This window comes from Myodes glareolus, chromosome 4 (assembly GCF_982192425.1).
Source record: "Myodes glareolus chromosome 4, mMyoGla1.1, whole genome shotgun sequence".
Classification (NCBI taxonomy): Eukaryota; Metazoa; Chordata; class Mammalia; order Rodentia; family Cricetidae; genus Myodes; species Myodes glareolus.
In genome coordinates this window covers 90,305,152-90,319,610 of record NC_142029.1, presented here as the reverse complement: position 1 = coordinate 90,319,610, position 14,459 = coordinate 90,305,152, and positions in this window count along the sequence as shown.

The window sequence follows — 14,459 nt, the reverse complement described above, 5'->3', positions numbered from 1 at the left end:
CTCCTGGTATAAATACCCGACTTGAGTTTAATAAAGGGCAGCTTTTTTACTCTTTGGCAAGCGAGCAGGTCTCTTGTGTTTGTCTGTTTAAACCCTTAGGACAGTTGTCCATTCTCGTGGCCCTGGTTCAGGAAAGCATGCTCCTGGATTAGGCCTGGGTATCCACAGAAAGTGTGGAGGCTTACAGGGCAACTGATTTTTTGGAGTTGATCTTGTACCCTGCCACATTACTAAAGGTGTTTATCAGCTGTAGGAGTTTTTTGGTAGAGTTTTTGGGGTCGCTTATGTACACTATCATATCATCTGCAAATAATGAGAGTTTAACTTCTTCCTTTCCAATTCGAATCCCCTTGATCCCCTTATGTTGTCTTAATGCTATTGCTAGAACTTCATTCACTATATTGAAGAGGTATGGAGAGAGTAGACAGCCTTGTCGTGTTCCTAATTTCAATGGAACGGCTTTGAGTTTCTCTCCATTCAGTTTGATGTTAGCTATCGGTTTTCTGTAAATAGCTTTTATTATATTTAGGTATGATCCTTGTATCCCCAATCTCTTCAACACCTTTATCATAAAGGGATGAATTTTGTCAAATGCTTTTTCAGCATCTAATGAAATGATCATATGGTTTTTTTCTTTCAGTTTATTTATAAGATGGATTACATTGATAGATTTGCGTATGTTGAACCAGCCCTGCATCTCTGGGATGAAGCCTACTTGATCATAATGGATAATTTTTCTAATGTGTTCTTGAATTCAGTTTGCCAGGATTTTGTTGAGAATTTTTGCGTCGATGTTCATGAGTGAGATTGGCCTGTAATTCTCTTTCTTTGTTGTGTCTTTCTGTGGTTTTGGTATCAGGGTAACTGTAGCTTCATAAAAAGAATTTGGTAATGACTCTTATGTTTCTATATTATGGAATACATTAAGGAGTATAGGTATTAGCATGTCTTGGAAGTTCTGGTAGAATTCGGCATTGAAATCATCTGGTCCTGGGCATTTTTGGTCGGGAGGTTTTTGATAACAGCTTCTAATTCTTCTCAACTAACACATCTATTTAGATTGTTCATCTGGTCTTGTTTTAACTTTGGTAAATGGTACTTATCTAAAAACCAGTTCATTTCTTGTACATTTTCCCACTTTGTGGCATATAAACTTTCGTAGTAAGATCTAATGATTCTCTGAATTTCCTCTGTGTCTGTTGTTATGCCCCCCTTTTCATTTCTGATCTTATTAAATTGAGTGTTCTCTGTCTGCCATTTGATTAGTTTGGCTAGGGGTTTGTCTATCTTGTTGATTTTCTCCAAGAACCAACTTTTTGTTTCGTTGATTCTTTGGATTGTTTTCTCTGTTTCTATTTTGCTGATTTCAGCCCAAAGTTTGATTATTTCCAGTCTTCTACTCCTCCTGGATGAGTCTGCTTCTTTTTTTTTCTAGAACTTTCAGGTGTGCTGTTAAGTCTCTAATGTGTGCTTTCTCCGTTTTCTTTAATTGGGCACTTAGTGCTATGAACTTTACTCTTAGCACTGCTTTCATTGTGTTCCAAAGATTTGAGTATGTTGTGTCTTTATTTTCATTAAATTCAAGGAAGACTTTAATTTCTTTCTTTATTTCTTCCTTGACCCAGGGGTGATTTAGTAGTTGACTGTTCAGCTTCCATGAGTTTTTAGGCTTTCTGGTGTTAGAATTGTTATTGAATTCTAACTTTATTCCATGGTGATCTGACAAGACACAGGTGGTTACTAATATTTTTTTGTATCTGTGGAAGTTTGCTTTGTTACCCAGTATGTGGTCAATTTTCGAGAAGGTTCCATGAGCTGCAGAGAAGAAGGTATATTCCTTCCTACATGGGTGAAATGTTCTATAGATATCTGTTAAGTCCATTTGATTCATTACATGTATTAATTCTTCTATTTCTCTGTTGGGTTTCTGTCTGATTGACCTGTCCATTGGTGAGAGAGTTGTGTTGAAGTCTCCTACTATTAGTGTGTGTGGTTTGATGACTGCCTTGAGTTCTAAAAGTTTTTCTTTTACATAAGTGGGTGCTTTTATATTAGGGGCATAGATATTCAGGATTGAGACTTCCTCCTGATGAATTGTTCCTGTTATGAGTATAAAATGTCCGTCTCCATCTCTTTTGATTGATTTTAGTTTGAAGTCAATTTTGTTGGAAATTAGAATGGCCACACCCGCTTGTTTGTTAGGTCCGTTTGCTTGGAAAACCTTTTCCCAACCCTTTACTCTGAGTAGATGTCTGTCTTTGTGGTTGAGGTGTGTTTCTTGTAAACAGCAGAATGTTGGATCCTGTTTTCGTATCCAATCTCTTAGTCTGTGCCTTTTTATAGGTGAATTGAGTCCATTGATATTAAGTGACATTAATGACCAGTGGTTGTTGACTCCGGTTATTATTTTTATTTTTTTTGTGTGTAGTAGAGTTTGTATGTTTCCCTTCTTTGAGTTGTGGTTGTGAAGGGTCACTAGATGTCTGAGTTATTGTAGGCAGTGTTGGCAATGTTGGATTCCTTGGGTTGCAATTTTCCTTCTATTACTTTCTGTAAGGCTGAATTCGTGGCTACTAATTGTTTAAATTTGTTTTTATCCTGGAATATTTTGTTTTCTCCATTGATAGTGAATAATAGCTTGGCTGGGTATAGTAGTCTGGGCTTGCATCCTTGGTCTCTTAATTTCTGCAGTGCCTATATCCAGGACCTTCTGGTTTTCATCCTCCTATGTAAACATTCTTCAAAGGCTTCACAAGGAAATGGATTTATCCTAGCATTGTGCTATTGAGAGCATCCAGTATGTCTCCCATGAACAACAGGAAATTCTTCTTTTAATTTCACATACAACTATCATATTTTCTTATGATTCATTTTTTTAAAAAAAGCAATATGATTCTCTCTCTTAAACAACTGCAAACTGTTCCTGAATTTTCAGGAATTATTTCTAAACAGACAAAACAGGGTAGGCAGTATGGATGGAAGTATAGATCAAGGATTCTTAGATGTTCATCATGTCCTTCCCTGATGGATTTGGTCATGATCCCCTTGGTGATTTGTCCTTAGACTAGTCACCTAATGTCAAAGATCATAAGATCACATTCTAGAAAGGATGTTTCCAGAAACACAGCACCCCTACCAGATTCACCCATGAACTCCCAGGAGAGTACTTGCCCTAATTCCTAAGTTACTTGAAAGCCACTGCATAAATTGCCCTATTGTAGCTTTGTACTATTTATTGTAAAATTCTCCCTAGGATTGAACAAAAATCTCTACCCTTAAATTTATACTCATTAATTAATTTTCCAACTCTATCACTCAGTAAGCTATCATCGATCACTTTATTAACTTAGTGTGAGACTTTCTGCTAAACCAAGACACTGATTGAGGACCTCATAGGATGTGAAGTCTTCTCAATGAGATCACAAGTGTGTCGAGCATAGTTGGCTGTTGGAAACCAGAAGGGATTCAGATTAGACAAGTTTGCCAGGGAAGGTTTTTTTCAAAAAAAAAAAAAAAAGGACTTTGTCTGACTGTTCAACGTTGTGTAGCCAGTTAAGGAACTTATCCCAGAAAAAAAGAATTCTTCTTAGCAGTCATTGGTTACCTGTAGTTCTTCATCTGGGGGTGGGTACTGTGAGCTTTTTCTGGTCTACATGAGTTTGTATATTGGTGTTATTAATCATTTCTCATGTCTTATATAGAGCCATATTGTTGAGGTATCATGGGTGTAGTCTGTCAGCTACGAAATCATTCACACAAGCAACACTCAAATGACTCATCAGGTTGTTTTTCTACTGTTATGAAATATGTGTAACAATACTAATCAAATTAAAAATAGGTGAGGCCATGAATTTGAGAGTATGTTGGGGGAGGGAAGTAGGAGGGGTCAAAGAAAGGAAAAGGGAGGGAATAATTATGCAATTGTATTTTAATTAAAATAAAATAAATTTTTAAAATAGAGAGGAAAAATTGTTTGAAAGATAGTAATGAAGTAGTTGGGTAAAAACACAGTTCATGAGGGTATAAGAAGAACAAAAAAATGTCAAAGTAAAGAAGTTTTAAATAATTGGCCAGGCTGTTAAAGAAGCAGGTGCTTGCTCCTGCATAATGAAGTGGTTAGAAGGATATAAGTAAACAAGGTCAGGCAGAGAGAGACACACCTTACTGCAAAGTAGCATTTGGAAAAACAGAATCCCCATAGAGATGGTGTCATGGTCTTGACCCTGAGAGTACGTGGCAGACTGTGTTTTAGTTTCCTTGTGATGCTGTGATAAAACACTGTGACTAAATTTAACTAGGGAAGAAAGTTGATCATGACTTCCAGGTCATGATCAACTATTGAGGAATCGTCAAGGCGGGACCTGAACGCAGGCATCTGGAGAAATTCCATGGGGAATACTTCTTTCAGTCTCACTTACTGGCTCTCCTGGCTTGCTCAGAGGCTCGTGCTGAGCTAGTTTCCTTATCCAGCCCAGGATGACTGCATAAGGATGGCACCACTCACGGTGGGCTGTATCCATTGATAAGACAACCCCCCATGGCCACGGTTACAGACTAACCTGATGAAGACAATGATCTAGTTGATACTCAGATGATCTAGGCTAGGCTGTGTCTCATTGACAGCACTAACTATTTCTAGATGGAGAAATAGGCCATAGCCTAGAGGATATCAGAGGTCACCAGAAACTGAAAAAAATCAAGGAAATATATTGTCTCTTTTAGTGTGAGTTAGACAGTAGCTCTCAACCTTCCTAATGCTGCAACTCTTTAATACAATTCTCATGTTTGGGTAACCCCCAACCATAAAATTATCTTGTTGCTATTTCATAACTGTAGTTTTTCTACTGTTAGGAATTATAATCTAAATATCTGATAACAGAATATGTAACACCACAGGGGTCACATTCATAGGTTAAGAACCACTGGTCTAAGATGAGCCAGCCTACTGTTGACATCTTTATTGCCACCTCATTTGATGTCTGTCTCCCATAGCTTTTAAAAAGTAATCTGTGTCATCATGTTTTAACAATACCAAAAGGAAACTAATAAATGTATATAACCATAAGAACTGTGTTTCTTTTTTCACTATGGTACAATTGCAGGAATTGAACTAAAAATTAATCTTTTCCACAATGATTGGAAAAGATATCAAAAATTCCAGTAACCAGAAAAACTATGATTTCTAAATAAGACCTTGTTTATCTCAAATATAACTTTGATGTTGGCAATCACAGGTTCACATCATCTGTAACTTGCTAGTTGCTGTGTGACCTGGATACATTACTGAACCATTCTGAGCTTATTATTTTATTTGAAGAAGTGATAATTTTTACACATACTCCCAGAATTGTTTTTGGGATCCAGTATGTGAAAGAAGCAGAAGTAAGGGGGGAGAGCCCGTCTGTTAAGGTCTTAGAACATGTCACACAGTTAATCCCACAAACGACAAGGGCAATAAGGAAACAGAAAAGACCTTTGTGGTTATTGTTTTGTAATGAAGTCCAGATAATGGAGCTACACAAAGCCAAGGTCACCTGGAAAAGAAAGGTAATGAGAACTGGAAAAACTAGAATGGGGGTGGAGACAATTCACCCCACCAGAGATGGCAGCATTCATGAAGGAAATAAATCTCCCTGAGAAGTCAGGAGACCACGAGAACAAGCAAAAAATTTCTAGTAAGAAGTTTGTTCTAGAATGGAGCTGAATGGCTCAGAGCGAAGTTGGGACCGTGACCTTTCATTTCCCTAGAGTACACATAGCAGGAACATTGAGATAGGGTTGAGTGTGGTGGAGGCATGGTCCTAGCTTTAATTCCAGAATATCCAGGATGGTAAATACACAGAAACTGTGCTCAGACCCCAAGAAGGAGCTCACTGGAAATGCCTCTGAAGAAGCACCCTCATTTCTCCCTTTACCCCTGAACTCCCCAACCTTAAGATCTGCTCTGGAACCCTGAGATCCCAGATGTCCAGAGAGATGAGCACTAGAACTTTCTAAGGTGGAAAGATGGAGGTGTTAGGAGACAGGAGTTGCCAGGCAGTGGTGGCACAGGCTTTTTACCTCAGCACTCAGGAGGCATTTTCTAATCCTAGGATGATCAGGAATTTCCTACCTAAAGCATGGAGAGAGGGCTCAGTTAGAGAGAGTTAAGAGCAGTGACTGTTCTTCCAGAGGTCCCGAGTTCAGCAGCCACATGAAGGTTCACAACCATCTGTAATGGAATATGATTTCCTTTCTGGTGTTCCTGAAGACACATCACTCAAATCATAAAATAAATATTTTGTTATATATAGAGAGAAGTTACTGAAACACCAGAAAACTGTATCTCTTGTACACACAGAAGATGAGATAAGGCAGGGGAAGCTATCTGATTCAGCTGTAGCTAGATAGCTGGACAGTCTCTACTTCCCACATTGCTGTACATGTGGTTTCTGAAAAGTAAACAGAAAGGGCATTTTCTCCTTGTGCTGATGTTGAAGATTTCTTCCTGTTCTCCAGCTTTATAAAGAGACTGTGTGGTCATCCTTTACCTGAAGCCATCTTCTACCATCCAACATGAATTCAGCAACAAAAATCAGCACGCTGCTCATCGTGACCATATCTCTTCTCTGCTCTGTAGAGGGTAAGTTGTGGGTCACAGTGTTTGTATGTGGGTGATATTGGTGACTACCTTTCTCCTTCAGAAGTGTACACAGTACCTTTAAGAACCATGAATACTAGTCAGTAGGAGTGAAGCACCTAGTTGGGTAACAACTGGACTTCTCCATGGCCCATAACTAAGTAAGTGTTGGGATGTGGGATTCCCCTCTGTATGCTGTTAATACCATTGGTTAATAACTTGGTTTGGCCTGATAGGGTAGAGTAGAGCTAGGTGGGGAAAACTAAACTGAATGCTGGGAGAAAGGAGGTAGAGTCAAAGAGAAGCCATGGAGTAGTTGCCAGAGACAGATATGCTGAAACCTTGCAGGGAGACCACAAACCTCATAGTAAAATATAAAATAATGGAGATGGGTTAATTCTAGACATAAGAGCTAGCTAGCAATATGCTTAAGTAATGGGCCAACCAGTGATTTGATTTATATAGTTTCTGTGTGATTATTTCAGACCTAAGTGCCTGGGAACTAACTAGTGGCCTCCTTTCTGCAGTGTTGTCTTCAGCAATGAGCCTTACCATGAGGGTGAGGAGAATAACCAACAGCCTTGGTAGTAGTCTATGATGTTGGTGGAGGCAATTCCATGGGATGTCCTTGGCTAAAGACTCAACAAGGTGTAACCCATTTCTTGCATTGGAGGTTTTACTTGGTGGCAATAGATGTATAGTTAGGTCATTGTCTCTCCTATCATATAACTCCACTTAAATTTCTCTCATATATGTATTTTAGGAAACTTCCACAGCAGTAGATTGCCATATGGTTTTTCAAAAGGCCTTTAGTGATAGTTGTCATCCCATATATTTTCTCCTTTACCCTTCACTTTTATCCACCCCCTTTTAATCCTACTCTGATTTTACCTTTACCTCTCTATAACATTATATTTTATTTTCCTTTTTTTTTGGGAGATTCTCTCTTCCTCTCTAGTTCTTTATTAAATATCTAACTGCAAAGGTCATTTTGATTGAAGCACACATAGGTAACATTGACTTATAAGAGAAAACATGAAATATTTGCCCTTTGGGATATGGGTTATCTCACTCAGAGTCATTGTTTCTAGGTCCATCCATCCATCAGCAAATTTTATAATTTTATTTTTCTCAACAGTCCAACAATACTCCAAAATGTAAATATCCCTCATTTTCATTATTCATACATCAGTTGATGGACATCTGTTTCCAATTTTCATCTATTATGAATACAGCAGTAATGAACAGGGATGAACAAAAATCTCTTTAGTAACATGGGAAGTCCTCTGGATACATGGCATAGAGTACTAAAACTGGATCTTGAGGTATATTGACTCTCAGCTTCAGTAGGAACTTTCACACTCATTTCCTACCAGCAATGAATAAGTCATTCCTTTTCCCTGTATCCTCATCAGCATGTACTATCATTTGTTATTTTGATATTTGCCATTTTGGCTAGGGTAAGATAAAATCTCAAAGTTGTTTTAATTTATATTTCCCTGATGGCTAGGCTGTTAAACATTTCTTAAAGTTTTTGCAGCCATTTGTGATGTGGGATTCCCCTCTGGATATTGGGAATGTGTTTTGTTACCATTGGTTAATAAAGAACCTTCTTTGGGCCCATGACAGGGCAGAATAGAGCAAGGTGAGAATTCTAAGTAGAGATAGAGGATTAAAAGGAGGCGGAGTCAAGGAGATGTCATGTAGCTGTAAAAGGAGACAGATGCCAGGAACCTTACCATGAGCCTCGTGACAATATATAGAATAATATAAATGGGTTAATTTAAGATGTAAGAGTTAGTTAAAAAGAATCTTAAGCTAATAGGCCAAGCAGTGTTGCAATTAATATAGATTCTGTGTGGTTATTTTGGGTCTGGGTGGCCGGGAAATGAACAAGCAATCTCTGCCTACATATTTGTGTTTTGGTTTAAGAGTATTCTGCTTAGTTCTATACCCCATTTTTTTTTATTAAATTATAAAAGTTTCCATTTCAGCCCCTCCTTCTACCACTTCCCCACCCCCCCACTCCCTCTCCTCCTCCCTCTCCATCCCCCAGAGCAGTCAGGGTTTCCTGCCCTGTGGGAAGCCCAAGCTCCTCCCCCCTCCCTCCAGGTCCAGGGAAGGTGAGAGTCCAAACAGACTGGAGCGCCAAAATACAGTATATGCAGAGGAAGCAAGTCCCAGTGTCATTGTCAACGGCCCTTCAAAAAGGCTCCGGGCCAGCCACATTTAGAGAATCTGGCTGGATCACGTCCTCGCTCAGTCCCAGTCCAACAGGCCTTGGTGAACTCCCATTATATCAGTCCCCCTGTATCAGTGGGTGCTCGCATCCCTCGCAGTCCTGATTACTTTTTTTATTTTCTTCATCATTCTGTTCCCCATTTGGACTGTGGAGTGCTCAGTTCGGTGTTCCAATATGGGTCTCCATCCGTATTGCCATACAAAGTCGAATGAAGGTTTCCTGTGCCCTTGCCTTCTTTGCTCACGATCTCCTCCCCTCTGCCTCTCATTTGAACCTAGGGAGCTAGGTCCAGTGTTCCAACGTGGTTCTCCGCCTCCATCTCCATCCATCGCCAGATGAGGGTTCTATGGTGACATGCAAAATATTCATCAGTATGGTTGTGGGCCAAGGCCGGTTCAGGCACCCCCTCCTCTGTCCAGAGAACAATCTGGGGATCTCTCCTTGGACCGGGGATCCCCTTTATAATCAAGTCTCTTGTAAACCCTAAAATGATTCCCTTAGTTGAGGTATATACTTGCCTGATCCCATATCCATCCTTCCTCCCTCCCCCCATCCCAGTCCCCTGATCTTTCCCCAATCCTCCCCTACTCCCTTCTCTCTAACCCTCTCCCTCTCTGACAACCCTCCCACCCCCCCATGCACCCGAGGTTACCTGGGACTCTTGTCTATTTCCTACCTCCTGGCGGATAGCTAAATAATCTTCATCAGGTTCATCTTCTTATTTAGCTTCTCTAGGATCACGAATAATAGGCTCAAAGACCTTTAATTATGGTTAGAATCCACTTATGAGTGAATACATACCGTGTTCCTCTTTTTGGGTCTGGCTTACCTCACTCAGTAAAGCGTTTTCTATTTCCATCCATTTGCATGGAAAATTCAAGATGTCATTGTTTTTTACCGCTGAGTAAAACTCTAATGTGTATATGTTCCACACCTTTTTTAACCATTCTCTTATTGAGGGGCACCTAGGCTGTTTCCAGGTTCTGGCTATTACAAATAGTGCTGCTATGAACATAGTAGAACAAATGCTTTTGTAGTATGTTAGGGAATCTCTAGGGTATATTCCCAAGAGTGGAATTGCTGGGTCCTGAGGGAGGTTGACTCCCAGTTTCCTGAGAAACCGCCACACTGATTTCCACAGTGGCTGCACAAGTTTGCATTCCCACCAACAATGGATGAGTGTTCCCCTCACCCCACATCCTCTCCAGCATAGGCTATCATTGGTGTTTTTGACTTTAGCTATTCTGACAGGTGTAAGATGGTATCTCAAAGTGGTTTTGATTTGCATTTCCCTGATCGCTAGGGAGGTTGAGCATGACCTTAAGTGTCTTCTGGCCATTCGAAGTTCATCTGTTGTGAATTCTCTGTTAAGTTCAGTACCCCATTTTTTAATTGGGTTAATTAGAGTTTTAGTGCCTAGTTTCTTGAGTTCTTTGTATATTTTGGAGATCAGACCTTTGTCTGATGAGGGGTTGGTGAAGATCTTCTCCCAGTCAGAAGGCAGCCTTTTTGTCCTACTGGCAGTGTCCTTTGCTTTACAGAAGCTTCCCAGTTTCAGTAGATCCCATTTATTCATTGTTTCTCTTATTGTCTGTGCTGCTGGGGTCTTACTTAGGAAGAGGCCTCCTGTGCCTAAATCTTGTAGACTACTTCCCACTTTCTCTTCTTTCAGGTTCAAAGTGGACGGATTAATGTTGATGTCTTTAATCCATTTGGACTTGATTTTTGTGCATGGTGATAGATATGGATCTACTTTCAGTTTTTTACAGGTTGACATCCAGTTATGCCAGCACCATTTGTTAAAGATGCTTTCCTTCTTCCATTGTATACCTTTAGCTCCCTTGTCGAAAATTAGGTGTTCATAAGTTTGTGGGTTAATATCTGGGTCTTATATTCAATTCCATAGGTCGACTTCTCTGTTCTTATGCCAATACCAAGCTGTTTTCAATACTGTAGCTCTATAATAGAGTTTGAAGTCAGGGATGGTAATGCCTCCAGAAGTTCTTTTATTGTATAAGATTGTTTTGGCTATCCTGGGTTTTTTGTTTTGCCATATAAACTTGATTATTGTTCTCTAAGGTCTGTGAAGAAGTTTGATGGGATTTTGATGGGGATTGCATTGAATCTATAGATTGCTTTTGGTAGAATTGCCATTTTTACTATGTTGATTCTCCCAATCCAAGAGCAGGGGAGGTCTTTCCATTTTCTGGTATCCTCCTCAATTTCTTTCTTCAAAGACTTAAAGTTTTTGTCAAATAGGTCTTTCACTTCCTTGGTTAGAGTAACCCCAAGATATTTTATGCTATTTGTGGCTATCATGAAAGGTGATGCTTCTCTGATTTCCCTCTCTGCTTCTTTATCCTTTGTGTATAGGAGGGCCACTGATTTTTTGGAGTTGATCTTGTATCCTGCCACGTTACTAAAGGTGTTTATCAACTGTAGGAGTTTTTTGGTAGAGTTTTTGGGGTCACTTATGTAAACTATCATATCGTCAGCAAATAACGAAAGTTTAACTTCATCCTTTCCAATTCGAATCCCCTTGATCTCCTTATGTTGTCTTATTGCTATTGCTAGAACTTCAAGCACTATATTGAAGAGGTATGGAGAGAGTGGACAGCCTTGTCGCGTTCCTGATTTTAGTGGAAAGGCTTTGAGTTTCTCTCCATTCAGTTTGATGTTAGCTGTCAGCTTGCTGTATATTGCTTTTATTATATTTAGGTATGATCCTTGTATCCCCAGTCTCTCCAACACCTTTATCATAAATGGGTGTTGAATTTTGTCAAATGCTTTTTCAGCATCTAGTGAGATGATCATATGGTTTTTTTCTTTCAGTTTATTTATATGATGGATTACATTGATAGATTTGCGTATGTTGAACCAGCCCTGCATCTCTGGAATGAAGCCGACTTGATCATAATGGATAATTTTTCTAATGTGCTCTTGGATTCGGTTTGCCAGTATTTTATTGAGAATTTTCGCGTCGATGTTCATGAGTGATTTGGCCTGTAATTCTCTTTCTTGGTTGTGTCTTTGTGTGGTTTTGGTATTAGCGTAACTGTGGCTTCATAAAAGGAGTTAGGAAGTGACTCTTCTGTTTCTATATTGTGGAATACGTTAAGGAGTATAGGTATTAGCTCTTCCTGGAAGTTCTGGTAGAATTCTGCATTGAAACCATCTGGTCCTGGGTTTTTTTTTGGTAGGGAGATTTTTGATAACAGCTTCTAATTCTTCGCGACTAACAGGTCTATTTAGATTGTTCACCTGTTCTTGGTTCAACTTTGGTATATGGTACTTATCTAAAAAAATGTCCATTTCTTTTACATTTTCCAACTTTGTGGCATATAAACTTTCATAGTAAGATCTAATGATTCTCTGAATTTCCTCTGTGTCTGTGGTTATGTCCCCCTTTTCATTTCTGATCTTATTAATTTGCATGTTCTCTCTCTGCCGTTTGATTAACTTGGATAGGGGTTTGTCAATCTTGTTGATTTTCTCCAAGAACCAGCTTTTTGATTCATTGATTCTTTGGATTGTTTTCTCTGTTTCTATTTTGTTGATTTCAGCCCTCAGTTTGATTATTTCCAGTCTTCTAGACCTCCTGGGTGAATCAGCTTCTTTTTTTTCTAGATCTTTCATGTGTGCTCTTAAGTCTCCAATGTGTGCTTTCTCTGCTTTCTTTAATTGGGCACTTAGTGCTATGAACTTTCCTCTTAGCACTGCTTTCATAGTGTCCCATAGGTTTGAGTATGTTGTGTCTTTGTTTTCATTAAATTCAAGGAAGACTTTAATTTCTTTCTTTATTTCTTCCTTGATCCAGGGGTGATTTAGTAGTTGACTGTTCAGTTTCCATGATTTTGTTGGCTTCCTGGGGGGAGCATTGTTGTTGAATTCTAATTTTAGTCCATGGTGATCTGACAAGACACAGGTAGTTACTAATATTTTTTTGTATCTGTGGAAGTTTGCTTTGTTACCGAGTATGTGGTCAATTTTCGAGAAGGTTCCATGAGCTGCAGAGAAAAAGGTATATTCTTTCCTATTTGGGTGGAGTGTTCTATAGATGTCTGTTAAGTCCATTTGATTCAATACCTCCAATAGGTCTCTCAATTCTCTGTTTGGTTTCTGTCTGATTGACCTGTCCATTGGTGAGAGAGGAGTGTTGAAGTCTCCTACTATTAGTGTGTGTGGTTTGATGACCGCCTTGAGTTCTAGAAGAGTTTCTTTTACATATGTGGGTGCCTTTATATTAGGAGCATAGATATTCAGGATTGAGACTTCCTCCTGATGAATTGTTCCAGTTATGAGTATGAAATGTCCATCTCCATTTCTTCTGATTGATTTTAGTTTGAAGTCGATTTTGTTAGATATTAGAATGGCCACGCCCGCTTGTTTCTTAGGTCCATTTGCTTGGAAAACCTTTTCCCAACCCTTTACTCTGAGTAGATGTCTGTCTTTGTGGTTGAGGTGTGTTTCTTGTAAACAGCAGAATGTTGGATCCTGTTTTCATATCCAATCTCTAAGTCTGTGCCTCTTTATAGGTGAATTGAGTCCATTGATATTAAGTGATATTAATGACCAGTGGTTGTTCACTCCGGTCATTTTTTTTTTTAGGTAGTAGAGTGTGTTTTTCTGCTTTGATTTGTGCTTGTGAATGGTCGCTAGATGTTCGAGTTATTGTAGGTCGTGTTGGGAATGTTGGATTCCTTCGGTAGTGATTTTCCTTCTAATATTCTCTATAAGACTGGATTAGTAGCTACGTATTGTTTAAATTTGTTTTTATCCTGGAATATTTTGTTTTCTCCGTTGATAGTGAACAATAGCCTGGCTGGGTATATTAGTCTGGGTTTGCATCCATGGTCTCTTAGTTTCTGCAGTACCTCTATCCAGGATCTTCTGGCTTTCATGGTTTCCATAGAGAAATCCGGTGTAAGCCTGATAGGTTTACCTTTATAAGTTACTTGACCTTTTTCCTTTGCAGCTCTTAAAATTTTTTCTTTAATATTTATGTTTTGTGTTTTGATTATTATATGGCGCGGGGATGTTTTTTTCTGATCCAATCTATTCGGTGTTCTGTATGCTTCTTGAACCTTCATAGGAATATCATTCTTTAGATTGGGAAAGTTTTCTTCTATAATTTTGTTGAATATATTTTCTGGGCCTTTGATCTGCAGTTCTTCTCCTTCTTCAATCCCTATTATTCTTAGATTTGGTTTTTTTATTGTGTCCCAGATTTCCTGAATGTTTTGTGAAGAGAATTTGTTGGATTTGCCGTTTTCTCTGACCAGAGCATTTATTTTCTCTATGGTATCTTCAGAATCTGAGATTCGTTCTTCTATCTCTTGTATTCTATTGGTTATGCTTGATTCTGTAGTCTCCGCTCGTTTACCTAGGTTTTCCATATCCAGCCGGTTCTCGTTTTGTGTTTTCTTCATTGCCTCCATTTCAGTTTTCAATTCTTGGACTGTTTCCTTTACTTGTTTGATTGTTTTTTCTTGGTTTCTCAGGGTATCAGTCCCGGATTTACTTATTTCTTCAAACTTTTTGTTATATTTCTCATCCATTTCTATACTCATTTCTTCAAACTTTTTGTTATACTTCTCG